Below are 14,193 nucleotides of genomic sequence, written 5' to 3'. Positions count from 1 at the left end.
TCAGAAAGAGTTTGCAGCTTGGCTTCTAATCCCAGCATCTCCTTTAGGCCTGAAGTTGCAAGCTATCATGGGAGAGTCATAGATTCTTCTGTGAGGTATAGTTTCATATTGCCAAGCTGCAAAATGAGGGGTTTTGAGGCAGTGACTAGGAGATTATATATATATATATATATATTTGTTTTCGTAGATTTTCACGGGTACAGGAATGCAGGTTTTGGTGTCCTCGGGTGTCTTCCCGTGTAAAAGTTGGGGTGTCTAGGCGACGTTTCGACGAGGTCTCACTCGTCATCTTCAGGCTGGTGCTTTCGGCTTCTTGTTACTGGAACAGAGCGGGATCTCAGTGTTTGAGTTCCTATAAATACTGTAGAGGGGTGTGGTGTATTGCCTCAAAAGTTCTGGGCAGAGGGGAAGTTCCCAGGCTAGTGTTCTTTTCTTCTTTTGTTCCTTAATTACTTGAGGGATATCTTGAGTGATTTCTTGAGTGATATTCTGAGTACCACTTAGGTGGGTCATTAGGTGAACAAAAGAAGAAAAGAACACTAGCCTGGGAACTTCCCCTCTGCCCAGAACTTTTGAGGCAATACACCACACCCCTCTACAGTATTTATAGGAACTCAAACACTGAGATCCCGCTCTGTTCCAGTAACAAGAAGCCGAAAGCACCAGCCTGAAGATGACGAGTGAGACCTCGTCGAAACGTCGCCTAGACACCCCAACTTTTACACGGGAAGACACCCGAGGACACCAAAACCTGCATATATATATATATATATATATATATATATATATATATATATATATATATACTCTCTCTCTCTCTCTCTCTCTCTCTCTCTCTCTCTCTTTCTCTCTCTCTCTCTCTCTCTCTCTCTCTCTCTCTCTCTCTCTCTCTTGGAGAGGAAGAAGAGCAGTGAGAGCCACTAAAAAGAAACTTAGTGGGGGAGGGGAAAATCCAAAACATACCTTCCAGTATTTCTCTGATGAAAATAGGGACGACACATTCCATAATGATAATTTTACTAATTATACCCCACCCTTCTTACTGGGTTGCCCCAGCCACTCTGGGCAGCTTCCAACATATATAAAAACATAATAAAACTACTTTGTTGTACAGTGGTACCTCGGGTTAAGTACTTAATTCATTCTGGAGGTCTGTTCTTAACCTGAAACTGTTCTTAACCTGAAGCACCACTTTAGCTAGTGGGGCCTCCTGCTGCTGCTGCGCTGCTGGAGCACGATTTCTGTTCTCATTCTGAAGCAAAGTACTTAACCCGAGGTACTATTTCTGGGTTAGTGGAGTTTGTAACCTGAAACGTATGTAACCTGAAGCGTCTGTAACCCAAGGTACCACTGTACTTACCGGTACCTTTGTTGTAAGATTGTATTTTAAACCAATAAAGATGTATTTTAGAAAACACATAAAAAAAATATTATTATTTTTAATACTGCCTTCAGATGGCTCGGGGGGGGGGGTAAGATAACTCCATACTCCCCAACATTTCTCCAATGAAAATAGGGACATCCTAAGGCAAAGTGGGGCATTTTGGGATCAAATCAGAAACCAGGATGGCTTCTCTAAATCAGGGGTGTCCCTGGGAAATGGGGGCACTTGGAGGGTCTGCAGGCTACACAGTGGTTCTCTGACATACATAATGAGATTTTTATTTAAGATTTTTATTTATTTATTTAAGATAAGGTCTGAGGGGTGGTGGACTGGCCCCCTGCAGAAAATTTTTGCTGACCCCTGGTCTAAACCTCTAGGTATTCTCCATTTCCATTTAACATTTCATATATCTCTGATTCATTTTCTTTCTTCCTTTCATAAAACACTGATCATATCATTTTTAATTGTTCAGCCATCAACTGTTGAACAATACTAACACCCAATGGGAGATCAAAAGGTATCATCATCATACTGGATGCTTTTGTTGTTTTTGATATTATTAGCAACTTAAAGGTAAAAGTAAAGGAACCCCTGACCATTAGGTCCAGTTGCGACTGACTCTGGGGTTGCGGCGCTCATCTTGCTTTATTGGCTGAGGGAGCCGGCGTACAGCTTCCGGGTCATGTGGCCAGCATGACTAAGCCGCTTTTGGCGAACCAGAGCAGTGCACGGAAACACTGTTTAGTCTACCTTAATATTTTGAATTTAAGGTTCCACCTTAAAATCACTATCTCAATGAATCTTATCTCACCTGGATTTCCCCCCCACAGGAGTAATGGCTGATTAACTTTCAGCATCCTTAGCTGCAAAAACAGAAGAAAGGGTAAAGAGATTTTTTTTTTTTTACAGAGAATTCCCTTGTCTGTTTAATCTTTATTATCAACCATAAATCAGGCTTTTCGCTCTGCCTTAGACACTGTAACTACCAGTTTTTCTTTTTGTTGTTCTTAATGGCAGAAAGTGGTACCTACACATTTTCAGATTGTAAATTTTCACCAGCAGTTAGAGGGATCTCTCTAAATCACAGTTTTCCTTGTCCCAGAAACGTTTAAGAAAGGTTCGTAAGTGGCATTTGGGTATGATACTGAATCTGCAGCAAGCCAGCTCATTCTAACTCCTGTCTAAGCTCACACTTCTCATTGAGCTTGTTTACATACTGAAGGTTTATACGCAGGAGACTTGTTTATAATTATATTTTGGGAATAATTCATGTTCTTATGTATCTTCATTGTTTTATACTTTCTGGATGTGCCATGAACATATTATAAAGTAGTTGTGTTCTATGTTATAAATCAAGCACTGCTAGGAGTTTGTTTACTAACATGACTTTGACCAAACCGTGGGAGGCAGTGGAAGACAGGAGTGCCTGGTGTTCTCTGGTTCATGGGGTCACAAAGAGTCGGACACGACTAAATGATCAAACAACAACAACGAGTTTGTTTGTTTTTTGCTTTTTTATGTATTTCTGATCAATAATTTTTTTGTGTGTGGCACGAGCAAATTTTTATTCTGAAAGTGTGACCCAGGGGGAAAAGTTTGAAAACCATGACTAACAGGTCCTTTTATTTAAGTGGGTCTAGTCTGAATAGAACGTAGTTGAATTCTGTTTGGTTCAGATGATACCAATGGCATCACCAAATTTAGGTCATTGCAGGTGGTTTCCCTGCATGGGGTGCTGAGCCAATAGGGTGCGAAACAACAAGAAAACCTATATTTATACAAGTGCCTACTGAGACAATCCATTAAAAAGCAGCTGTACCAAAAGGAAGAATTGTGAAAATAAGAAGTGCTTTTGCGGTGGCACCCAATTTTGTTCTGGCTCAGGGCACCATATTACCAAAATCCACCCCTGCCAATGGGTCCCAACCAAACCTGCATCTGTGACATGGAGGTTTGCAGTAGAGGGAACCTGCTAAGGTGGTCAAACCATTTGCTGACTTGGTAAAGTAGCCAGTCTGAATAACCAAGAAGCTGCCATTTTGTCATACAGGCAAATAAGCGGGCCTCCCTTTTCCCTCAGCTGGATATTTCACTCACTTCGCCCAAGGTCTTATCTTGAAAGACTATACCTAAACTAACCTCAGATTCTGGAATCCATCACAGGAGCTCAAACCTCATGTTCAGTTCCATTTTCACAGCTGCCAGACTCATAAAAATCAAAGTTATTCTTCATTACTATGATTCAAACTTGAATACAGATAAAATATGTTGTTTGTTTTGTATTAAAGAACCATGTGCTGCCTTTAAAAGACCTTATAAATTCATTGTCACTAATCACGCTTTAATGGGTCTAAGCCCACTTTATAGAATGCTTAAAGAGTTTCAGCTAAGTCAGGTATAGAGAATTGGTGGTTCTCTATAGTTGCTGGACTGCAACCGTGTCAACTCTGCCATTGACCCCACTGACTGGGGCAGATGGGAATTTGGGACCCAGCCACATGAGAGTCACAGCTTCCCCAGTTCTTAATTTTAAGTCCACATTCAATGCATCCCATTGACTTCTAACTGTTGCTACTTTAGTGTGAATATTAAAAACAGAGTGCGTTCATTGTGTGCCTGTTTCATTTGGCTTTTTGGCAGGAAGGCTGTAGATCTCACACAGAGGCTTAAATTGAAGAGGGCTGAATCCTGCCTCTGAAACCTGTGAAGGCATGTTTCCACATTCCCGTAGGAGGCTGGGCTTTAAATCATTACCTTCCAGCCTGCATGCAGATTTGTGGAAGCGAATCTCAGTTAATCATAGGATAAATTTAGAAATCAATTATTATTTGCCAAAGTGGTTTCCCTCACTTTCCTTAATGAGAAGGTTGAAGGGATTAATCTTCTCTTCCCTGACCCCGGTAGGTATGGATGAAGGGCAAGAACACTTAGCATGCCTTTCCCTTTCCATATGCACTTGGCCCTTTAGAAGATCAAGTCTGAAGTACCTGGATGTGAAGCTGCAGAGAAATGGTTTTCCTTGTTTAGGACGATTCTCTTCATTGGAGGCCTGATGCATAATGGAATGAAAGAAGAGGTGTGTTCTTTGAGACTCAATTGCAGGGCTGGGAAGCTGCATCTAGTTCCAGTGGGATCCTGCATTTGTGATCTGGTTGGAGGGGAGCAGATGACTCTTAAATGCCTCTTGCCTCCTATGGTAGGATGAGCTGAGCTCTCGGTGTTGATGAGTATATTTTTAAAATGGGAAATAACTCCCCTAAACATAGCAATATCATCAGCATCTCTTACTCCCTACAAAATAAGCTCCGAATGGATGGGTGCATTTCCAAATATTTAATTTACATCTCACTCTTCCTCCTAAGTGAGTCCTAGGTGGCTTGGCTGCCAATATGAGCAGCTTACTAACCAACTATTATGACACTGGGTTATATCTAGTGCTTGTCCTCCTCAAAGTAGTTCCTCTGAGGTTAATAGGAATGATTTAGGTTTATTTATTTTAGTAGGTCTAGTTTGAGTAGAACTTAGTTGGATATAACCTACTTCTTTTGTTTTTGGATGTCACAACCTTCCCCTTCCCCAAATGTCCTAAGCTCTGAATAGTCCTCTGCTCATCTATGTGGTTTTTGAGCTTCTAAACAGGCTTTTTCACGCTTTTGTTTTGTAAATTTCCATAAAGCACAACTGCCAAAGACTCTTGGATGTACTTTCCACAAAGCTATTGGCAAAGATTTCCTCCAGCATTTTCCTGTGCATGCCTTGAATACAAGAAGAATTAGGAGCACAGGAAACTGTGTTACACTGAGTCAGACCATTGGTCTATCTAGCTCAGTATTGTCTGCACTGGCTGGCAGTGGCTTTCAAGAGTTTCAGACAAGAAATCTTTCCCAGCCTTATGTGAAGATGCTGGGGGTTGGAGCTAGAACCTTCTGCATGCAAACCAACACACACTTTTCTCCTCCTCCTCCTCCTCCTCCTCCTTCCCAGAGTCATTATAAGAAGTCATTCTGTACTGCTGCTCATTTTACAAATGGGGAGCAGAGTCCTGACTTATACCTTGTCCAGGATCATCCAGTTAATGTGGGGCTTCTGATGTGTATATTGTGGCTTGTCAATCATGGAAGGATAGGTCTGCTACATGTGAACCTCCACCGTCACATGTAGTGTACAGTGCCTCTGAATTCCAGTTGCTGAGGTGTGAGAACATGGGAGGGCATTTATTTACTTATTGAAGTATTTAAAACACACACTTCCATAAAAATTGCAAGGTGGTATATAACATACAAGAGGTATATAACACACAGTCGTTCCTTGCCTTGCGACTCAGATGTTTTGGCTTCCGAACACCACAAACCCAGAAGGGAAGTGAGTGTTCTGGTTTGCAAACGCTCTTTGGAACCCAAACATCCGTTTTGGCTGTCGGCATTGTTTCCGGGGCCAGTCAGCCAATCGGAAGCCGTACCTTGGTTTGCGAACCTTTTGGAAGTCGAACGGACTTCCTGAACAGATTCCGTTCATCAACCAAGGTACGACTGTATTCTCAAAAAAGTAAAATTGTTTGTGACTGTATTTGGCTTCTGTAAGGCAGTCTTACTCCCAACACCCATCATCTATTTTCCAAGCCAGGTCCTGAGAGGGGACAACAGTTTCTGTGTATGCCTGAGGGTCCCCTTGATTTGGGGGTTGGGGCTCCCTTAGCTGTAGCCTCAGCTCTTCACGAGTCAAAAGAGGGTCCACCAACTGCTTACGGTCTACCCAAGTGGGCTTTGGGTGGACATGATTGATTCCATTAGACTGGTCATTTAATCTGGGTCAGCTGAAAAAACAGGGCATTTGATTCTTCCAGTTGAAAAGGTCCATGTTGTAGAGGTGGCAGTCATTGTACCACCAACTCTTTTATGCACCTCTGCATGTTTCCAGTTCTTGGGCTCCTGCTGTTTGTCCTTGGTTGAGAAAGGCATGGCATGAAAGCGAATCGCCTGTAAGGAAGAGAACAAACTCCAGTCAAAGTCAGACCAAGTTTGCACATATGTGATAATCCCTCTGTTGCCAATTTGTAAGGCAACAGAGGGAAAAGCCAGAGATTCTGGCTATACACCATCAAGGCAAAGGAAATCATGGACCTCATTTTCCCTTTGCTACAGCGTCGCCTATATAATGGCCAGAGAGGCCACTTTAGTCACTGTGAACTGTAAGGGAGGGAGGGAGAAGCTGGACCCTGTTGCACTCCCAATGACATCACCAGGGAGCGCAATAGAATCACCCAAGGTCTGTTATCCTTTGCAGTAAAAAAAATGGCTTGTAGCAACACCTTGGGGTGCAGATCCCAAAGCAGCAGCTGCCACACACCCCACCCCCAAGTGTGACACATAAGGTTAGAATGGTCTTTAAAGGGTGTCACACATAAAACCATCCTCCCCACCCCAGAAGGGCCTCACCCTCCTTGCCTACTTCAGCTGGCCCAAGCATTTCTCCAAGTCTGGGGGGGAGTCACGCTGCCTGCTACTTCTTCCCAGCCCTGTGATTCCACACCTCCCTAGAGGTGGGCAGAGGATGGCTATGGAAGGAGACCTAGACACAGTCACAGTCCAGCAGGAAGCTTCTCACGTGTGCATCTGGTGACTCTTGCATCACTCTATCACCATGAGATTTGAACCCGGGTTTCTCTGGGTCCAGTCCAACACAGCACACTGGCTCTCCCACCTTCACAAGGAGAGGACCCCGGAGATGGCGGTGAAATAGAAAGTGGAGGTCAGAGCAGAAGGACCTGAGTGAAGGAGTGCCATTTACCCAAGGAGGTCAGCAGGTGTAGGTGGTCATTTCCCAGCCAGAATTCCATCAGCTGGCTTCCAAAACCTCTCTTGCAAGATCCCAGTCCCTGTAAAAATCCGCAGAGCCACCACTCCACCTTGGGAATACTTGCAAGGACACAATGACAAGGTATCTTTTAGGTCTTTTCCTCAAAATGGGGCAGAAAACTCAAACGTCTGCTCATAATATATTCCTAAGTAGGTTAGATGCAGCCCACCAGGATGGTCTTCTGCAAAATCCCTGTGGAAAGGAAGGCAAGCAACTATAGTCCTTCACAACCAAAAACCCTGAAAGGGAAGGTTCCTCAGCTCCCGGATCAATTTTCGCCAAAATGGCATCAATTGCTGCAGGATATATTTTTTTGTGTGGGGTGGGTATGTGTCTTTCAATTCCCCCCTTTTTATAACTGTATTTATCATTTTTCATTAAAGTGTATTACATTTCACTCAATATAACCGTACATTTAATCCTTGACTTCCCTTCCCCCTTCCATGGTTCTATTTCTTCATCCATTAAGACTGCCTATTCTAATTTCCCCTTATATTCATATTTCTCCCTTCCCGCTATATCTATAATACTTTACACTGCTGAATTTACAATGACTCTGCTAACGTTTTAACCTGATTAACAAACAATGTGGAAATCTGCGGGGCCTGCCAGGCTCAGCAATGCCTACACTACTTAGGACCCTCCTGAATGCAGAAAGTGTGTTTTAGCCACCAAACTAAAGCTCGTCCCCAACAAGAAACCATGGCTCCCCTTCTCCCCTCCCCTCACCCATCCCTCCCACACTCCTCTAGCTATACCACTGGGTGGTACCCCAGAACCAAGGGGGCACTGCTGCCTCCAGTTACCAAGGTCTCTCTAGGTGCTCCAGCTTGACCTCTAGCAAGTTTTCCTTGGGTTTAGGTGGCTTTCACTCCAGGTAGAAAACATGGCTCCTGTGTCTAGTTGGCAATGGTACTGGTGGCCGTCTATGTGCATTTTGTCCATGGGGTCAGTGACAGAGAGGGTTAAGACGGGACACAGGAGTTCTGAGTGGATGCGATTCCTATTTAGTTGGCGGCATTCTCCTTTCTCACTTCCAGAAGGTTTTGGAGGTGGGGCAAAGGCGGCAAAGGCACCCACCTCCCCTCTTGGTTGGTAAGAACTATTAGTCTGTTGATGAGGTGCCTCGCCCCTCAGAGCATGCTCTTACTGGCATTTGGGAATTATATTTTGCCACCTCTTTGAATTCTTTGGGTTAGCATTGTTGGCTTGTGGACAAAATCTCCTATAACATCCAACTTTGCTGTACTGGTAACACTCATTAGTTGGGCAAGACCCTTCCCTCTGTGTCAAAGCTGAGAGGTTTACTGAGTGGGCCCAGACTCACCTTGGTCAATGGAGGGAACCTCTCATCCCCTGACTTGGATGTTTCAAATTCTCTGGAGGCTTCGTATGTATTTAATCCCCTGATGGGCTAGGGTTGGATGAGGTGGGGCTGGAGGTGTTATTTCAGAGGGCTGGGTGTCTGGCAATATGGAACGTTGGGGGGGGGCAAAGATGGTGGGTCAGGTAGGGTAGGACCCTTGCCAGCAATGCTGGGCAGGGGTCTCCAGCAGGTGGGGAGGGAAAGGTGAGGGGGGGGTGCCCACCCATGCAGATGCGAGCCAGAAGGTCCTGCTAATGGCTCAGGGTAATCCACATGGATGAGCAGGGAGAGGGGTGCCAGGCCCGGCCCAAATTGGGCTGCTGGCTTCGGCAGGGAGGGGGGCTGGGGAGGGGGCACCAGCTGAAAGAAGCTTTTGGAGTGTTTTTTTAGGCCTTTCCTCAAGGGTTATTTTGTTCTCTGGGATGCCCCCTTTCTGCACTTCTGGGGCTTTGGTATTTTTTTCTTGGGGGGGTCTCTTTTTGGGGGTTAGGTATGCCTATGCCATTCATGACCAGGTCTCTCCTATCTTTCTTCCCACGGGTGGGCGGGCTTTTTTGGAAACCCTCAGGGATAGGTTCCAAGGTCCTTCTCCATCTCAGGCCTTCACTCAAGTCTAGAAAAAAAGAAATGGAGCTACAATCATTATTTTCAATGCTAAGGCTGTCTTTAGCATATGCGCCACCGGGGTGCAAAGATCCGCCCAGCGCCCACAAATTTAGTTTAGCAGCCCCCAGATTGGGGGGGGGGGGACTCAAAGGAGAATCGCTCACCCGTAACAATGATGTAGCAGAAATAACTGTTTTTGTTTCCTGACTCGGCTCAATATTTGATGCTACGGGGTAACAGAGCGATGGAGGAGGCGGGCGGGGACTTTTCCTCCATTGCTTTTCACTGCCGTCGATCAAGAGGGACCAGTATACAGTAGGTATACATTTGGCGCCCCCCATAATTTGTTACCTGGGTCCACCACACGCCTTGCACCCTCGGGTAAAGACGGCCCTGTTCAATGCAGCTAATTTGTCCATAATGGAGAGTCTTCATTTATTCCAATGTATTATATCCATATTTAGAGCTTTTAAACTGATACAACTTGTTTGTTCAAATTTTGGGTAAATTTGCACCCCCAGATATCTAAAACTTTTCCTAGCTATTGGAATCTTCAACATTGCTGTTAAAGTCTGTTGTTTATGAATAGGGTGGTGTATGAAAAAGCATGACCTTCACTTTCTTAAAAGTATCCTGCAATCCTGAGACCCTGGAGAACTGTTCCAACTCTGTACATAGTATTTTTCCTGCTGTGATAGGGTCAGAGGTGCATAAAATTATATCCTCTGCAAAGAGGCTTGAATTTTGTTCATTTCTGTTTGCAACCACTCCTGTATGAGTAGGTCCCAGGGGGGTTTGGGCTTCTACATGCTGGAGGACCAGAAACATTTCCTTGTTTGCAGCTGATGGCATAGGGACAGGGCTCCCAATCTGGACAGCGGGGTTCCTCTATTCCAGTGGAAAGGGGCCTAAGTTTCCGTGATGGTAGAGGCCCACCCCGGTCAAAGATTTAGGCACCGGCTAAACCTTACACCTGTTAAGCTCACCTGTTTCTATAATTCGGTGAGATAGGGGTTACAACAGCAACAAAGATCATCGTTCATCTAAGGAACAATTGCTATTTCAGGCTCTCACACGAGAGCAGAATCTAATCAAACTGCTTTTGGTTCTGGATCAATGTGGATCATTTATGGATATTAACTTATTTATCTACTGCTTTTCCTCCCAAACTGATGTTTTGTGTTGTTGCTCCCTGGAAACTCTTGGTTCGTAAGCTGCTTTGGACAAGTGCAATGTATGTTGTTCTACAAAATGCAGTGTAGATGGACAGTAGTACCAAAAATAAATATGTGATTTTGAAGAAGCCTCAGACTTCACCGGCACATCTAGTGAAATATATATTCAAGACTAAGTCCCACTGAAGGCCATTGAATGGGCCTTAATCATGGCTTATCTAAGCCCCATGGGGGGTACTGGGACCTTGTCTAACTGGGGTGGCTTTTTAAAGGAATCTGCCTTTCTCCATTTTCTCTTGCTGTCTATCACAACACACACTTGCATGTATGCTACCATCTCTAAGTTGTCCAAAGATTTCATCCATTCCCCAGCTATAAATCCTTAACTTCTCAGCTGGCTTCTCTGTCTGCTTCATGGGACAATGAAGCAGAACAGGTGAACATCTAGATGGCACAGTTTCCTACCTGCCATGTTGATAGGAATGCTGACACAAAAACCACAATTATCTAATCTGAGAGCACGCCTCACACTGCTTATTGAACAATGTCCGGTAAGAAGTGGGCAACGGAATAGCGATGATGCAAAGTTGTTTCTTGCTGTCTCTACGGTAACCCTGCAGAATGTGAGGAAGGGGCTATGAGAATATTAGAATCAGAATCAGATGATGTCATCATGGAAGGTGGAAGAGTAGCCCAGGGGTGAGAAAAGGGTGATCAGTTCACCCTGTTTGACCATTATCTACACAAATGCTCCCTACACATTTTTAAACATAATCATCTGAATTTTCCTTTGGAGTTTGTTACTGTCTTCCATGTAGACGATGTTGGAGAAAGAGAATTGCACTCTGGAGATGGCCAGCCGAGAGGAAGTTGTAGGAAGTACTCAAACCGTATTGTTCCTGCCTTTGTGAATAGCGAGCATGGTGTAGTGGTTAAGAGCGGTGGACTCGTAATCTAGTGAACCGGAATCAATTCCCTGCTCCTCCACATGCAGCTGCTGAGTGACCTTGGGCCAGTCACACTTCTATGAAGTCTCTCAGACTCACTCACCTCACAGAGTGTTTGTTGTGGGGGAGGAGGGGAAAGGAGATTGTTAGCTGCTTTGAGACGCCTTAAGAGGAGTGAAAGGCGGCATATCAAGTCCAAATTGTGTTGAACAATATTGAGCACAATAGTGTTCAAAGGCAACCTTGGAGGTAATCTAGTCAAACTCAGAGCAGGAAGTTTGCAGCTACAGCATCTCTGACTGTCCAAGGGTGCCTAATCTGTGGCTTTCTATAGTTGGATTACAACTTCCATAATCCTATGGTAGCTAGGACTGATGGGAGCTGGAGTCTAGGGACATCTGGAGGCACACAGCTTATCTATCCCTGGAGTATGTAGTGCAGTTGAATCACATAAATTAGAAAATAACATTATAGAAAACGCTAATAACCTTGGCGAGCAAAATACACAAAGTGTGGCACCTACAGCATTACACTACACAGCATTAGCCTTCATACAAGTAAAACTAAACTAGAGATAAAAAAAGATAGCTTCCAAACAGCTACACATCTTCACGTTACCTGCACTGCTCTCCATGTCTATTGTACAAGAATGCAGAATGTATCATATCCTAAGAAGAAATCAGAAGGTCTGCAAGAGAGACTACACACTGGGCCGCCTTCCCCTCCTATAGAAGGAGCTCCTTTCTCAGGCTGGCTGCCTCCCTGACCCAGCTGTGCTCTGGTATCCAGGCAGAGGGGTGGATGCTGGTTAGCAGAGCAGGCTCTATGACCTTAGTGAGTAGCTAAGGGAGGCATTGTGAGCTCCTCATTCAGGGGCTGTTTAAAAGGCCAGGCAGGCACCCTACAAGTTAGCTATGGTGTCCAGGCAGAGAGAGGCTGGTCACCAGGACAACCTTTGGCGGGGACAGCCTTTGCAACTTTACCAAATGAGACTCCCCTAAGGTCAGGCTTCTGCTGCTGCTGCTGCTGCTGCTGCTGCACCACCAGACCAGGTAGAGATGCAGGCCCCTGAATGAGTGTCTCTAAGACTTGCCTGCCTGCCTGCCTGCCTAGCTAGAAGATAGCTAAAAGTCAGGGACGATTCCTGCCAAACCTCTACATGCAATTAATTTCTCAGAGCAGAGGCTGCCATCCTGAAGGCTTAAGGTAAAGGTAAAGGTACCCCTGCCCGTACGGGCCAGTCGTGTCCGACTCTAGGGTTGTGCGCCCATCTCACTTAAGAGGCCGGGAGCCAGCACTGTCCGGAGACACTTCCGGGTCACGTGGCCAGCGTGACAAAGCTGCTCTGGCGAGCCAGCACCAGCGCAGCACACGGAAACGCCGTTTACCTTCCCGCTAGAAAGTGGTCCCTATTTATCTACTTGCACACGGGGGTGCTTTCGAACTGCTAGGTTGGCAGGCGCTGGGACCGAACGATGGGAGCTCACCCCGCCGCGGGGATTCGAACCGCCGACCATGCGATCGGCAAGCCCTAGGCACTGAGGTTTTACCCACAGCGCCACCCGCGTCCCCTATCCTGAAGGCTTAGTCCATAGTAAAGTTCAGCCAGACCTTAGGCATGTAGGGAACTGTTACAAGAATTTCCCCATCAGAGATCTCAGGGGCTGAGAAGAAGAAGAAGAAGAAGAAGAAGAAGAAGAAGAAGAAGAAGAAGAAGAAGAAGAAGAATAGTAGTAGTAGTAGTAGTTTGGATTTGATATCCTGCTTTATCACTACCCGAAGGAGTCTCAAAGCGGCTAACATTCTCCTTTTCCTTCCTCCCCCACAACAAACACTCTGTGAGGTGAGTGGGGCTGAGAGACTTCAGAGAAGTGTGACTGGCCCAAGGTCACCCAGCAGCTGCATGTGGAGGAGCGGAGACGCGAACCCGGTTCCCCAGATTACGAGACTACCGCTCTTAACCACTACACCACACTGGCTCTCTCTCTCTCTCTGAGATGGAGCATAATAACATAAGAAGAGCCTGCTGGATCAGGCCAATGGCCCACCTAGTCCAGCATACTGTTCTCACAGTGGCTAGTCAGATGCCCTTGGGAAGCCTACAACTTGGACTAGATGATTCTCCGGATTCCTTCCAACTCTACAATTCTGTGATACTACAAGGTATCAGACAGTCCATAAGGTACTTTGGCCTCATGTTGTTTATGACTTTGTGTATTAACACAAGTATTTTGAAGTTGGCCCAGTAGTTAGTGCTTCCAAGCCATACTTGTGGTCTTCCTAGAGCCATCCAACAAGTCACTATGGGAAATGGGATGCTAGAATAGATGAACCATTGTCTGATCCTACCTTTAGCTTGCTGCTCAGTGCCTCCTAACTCTGCTCACTGGACCACATTGGCACATGTTCAGTTAGCCCTAAACGGAGACCGTCTATATGCTATTCTCTGTGCTCTGAAAACGACAACGTACAGGCACCCCATCACTTCTGCACAATCAGCTCACATGACCATGTATACACACAGTATGGGGAAATAAATAATTAATTTCATACCTGAAAATGGCAGAAGACAACCAGAGAGTCCTCATTGCCCACAGGAGACCCTCCCGGAGCCCGAAGAGGACATCAGCAAGAGTGGAGGAAGCACCGAAGAGATGGGACGTGCAGTGGGGCCTAATAGCTGGTATTTGGGGTAGCGGAACAGCAGCCTCTTTCCCACATACCCTTCTATCCTCCTGCTGGCCCCAGAGCTTCAATTCTAGTTGTGAATATTTTTTGATACAGTGTTTTGGGTATGGATTGAAGAGAGAGTGGCTGGGAGGGTGTTCAAAGCAGGGGTATGCACTCATTGGACTAGTG

The 14,193-nt window shown here is 45.4% G+C and overlaps 1 protein-coding gene and 1 long non-coding RNA gene across 3 annotated transcripts in view; one reads left to right on the top strand and one right to left on the bottom strand.

Annotated features, from left to right (window-relative positions):
• ASTN2 (astrotactin 2) overlaps positions 1-14,193 on the top strand; it is a 706,126-nt gene that overhangs the window by 113,829 nt on the left and 578,104 nt on the right. The window lies entirely within an intron of this gene.
• On the bottom strand, positions 5,489-11,248 carry LOC310698647. Its single transcript, XR_014521656.1, has 3 exons — positions 10,853-11,248; positions 7,172-9,219; positions 5,489-6,360 (listed from the first exon to the last, which is right to left on the bottom strand). It is a non-coding gene; the product is annotated as an uncharacterized lncRNA (long non-coding RNA).

This window comes from Podarcis liolepis, assembly GCF_965112155.1.
Source record: "Podarcis liolepis genome assembly, chromosome: Z".
NCBI classification, from domain to species: domain Eukaryota; kingdom Metazoa; phylum Chordata; class Lepidosauria; order Squamata; family Lacertidae; genus Podarcis; species Podarcis liolepis.
This window is presented reverse-complemented; position numbering and strand designations above follow the sequence as displayed.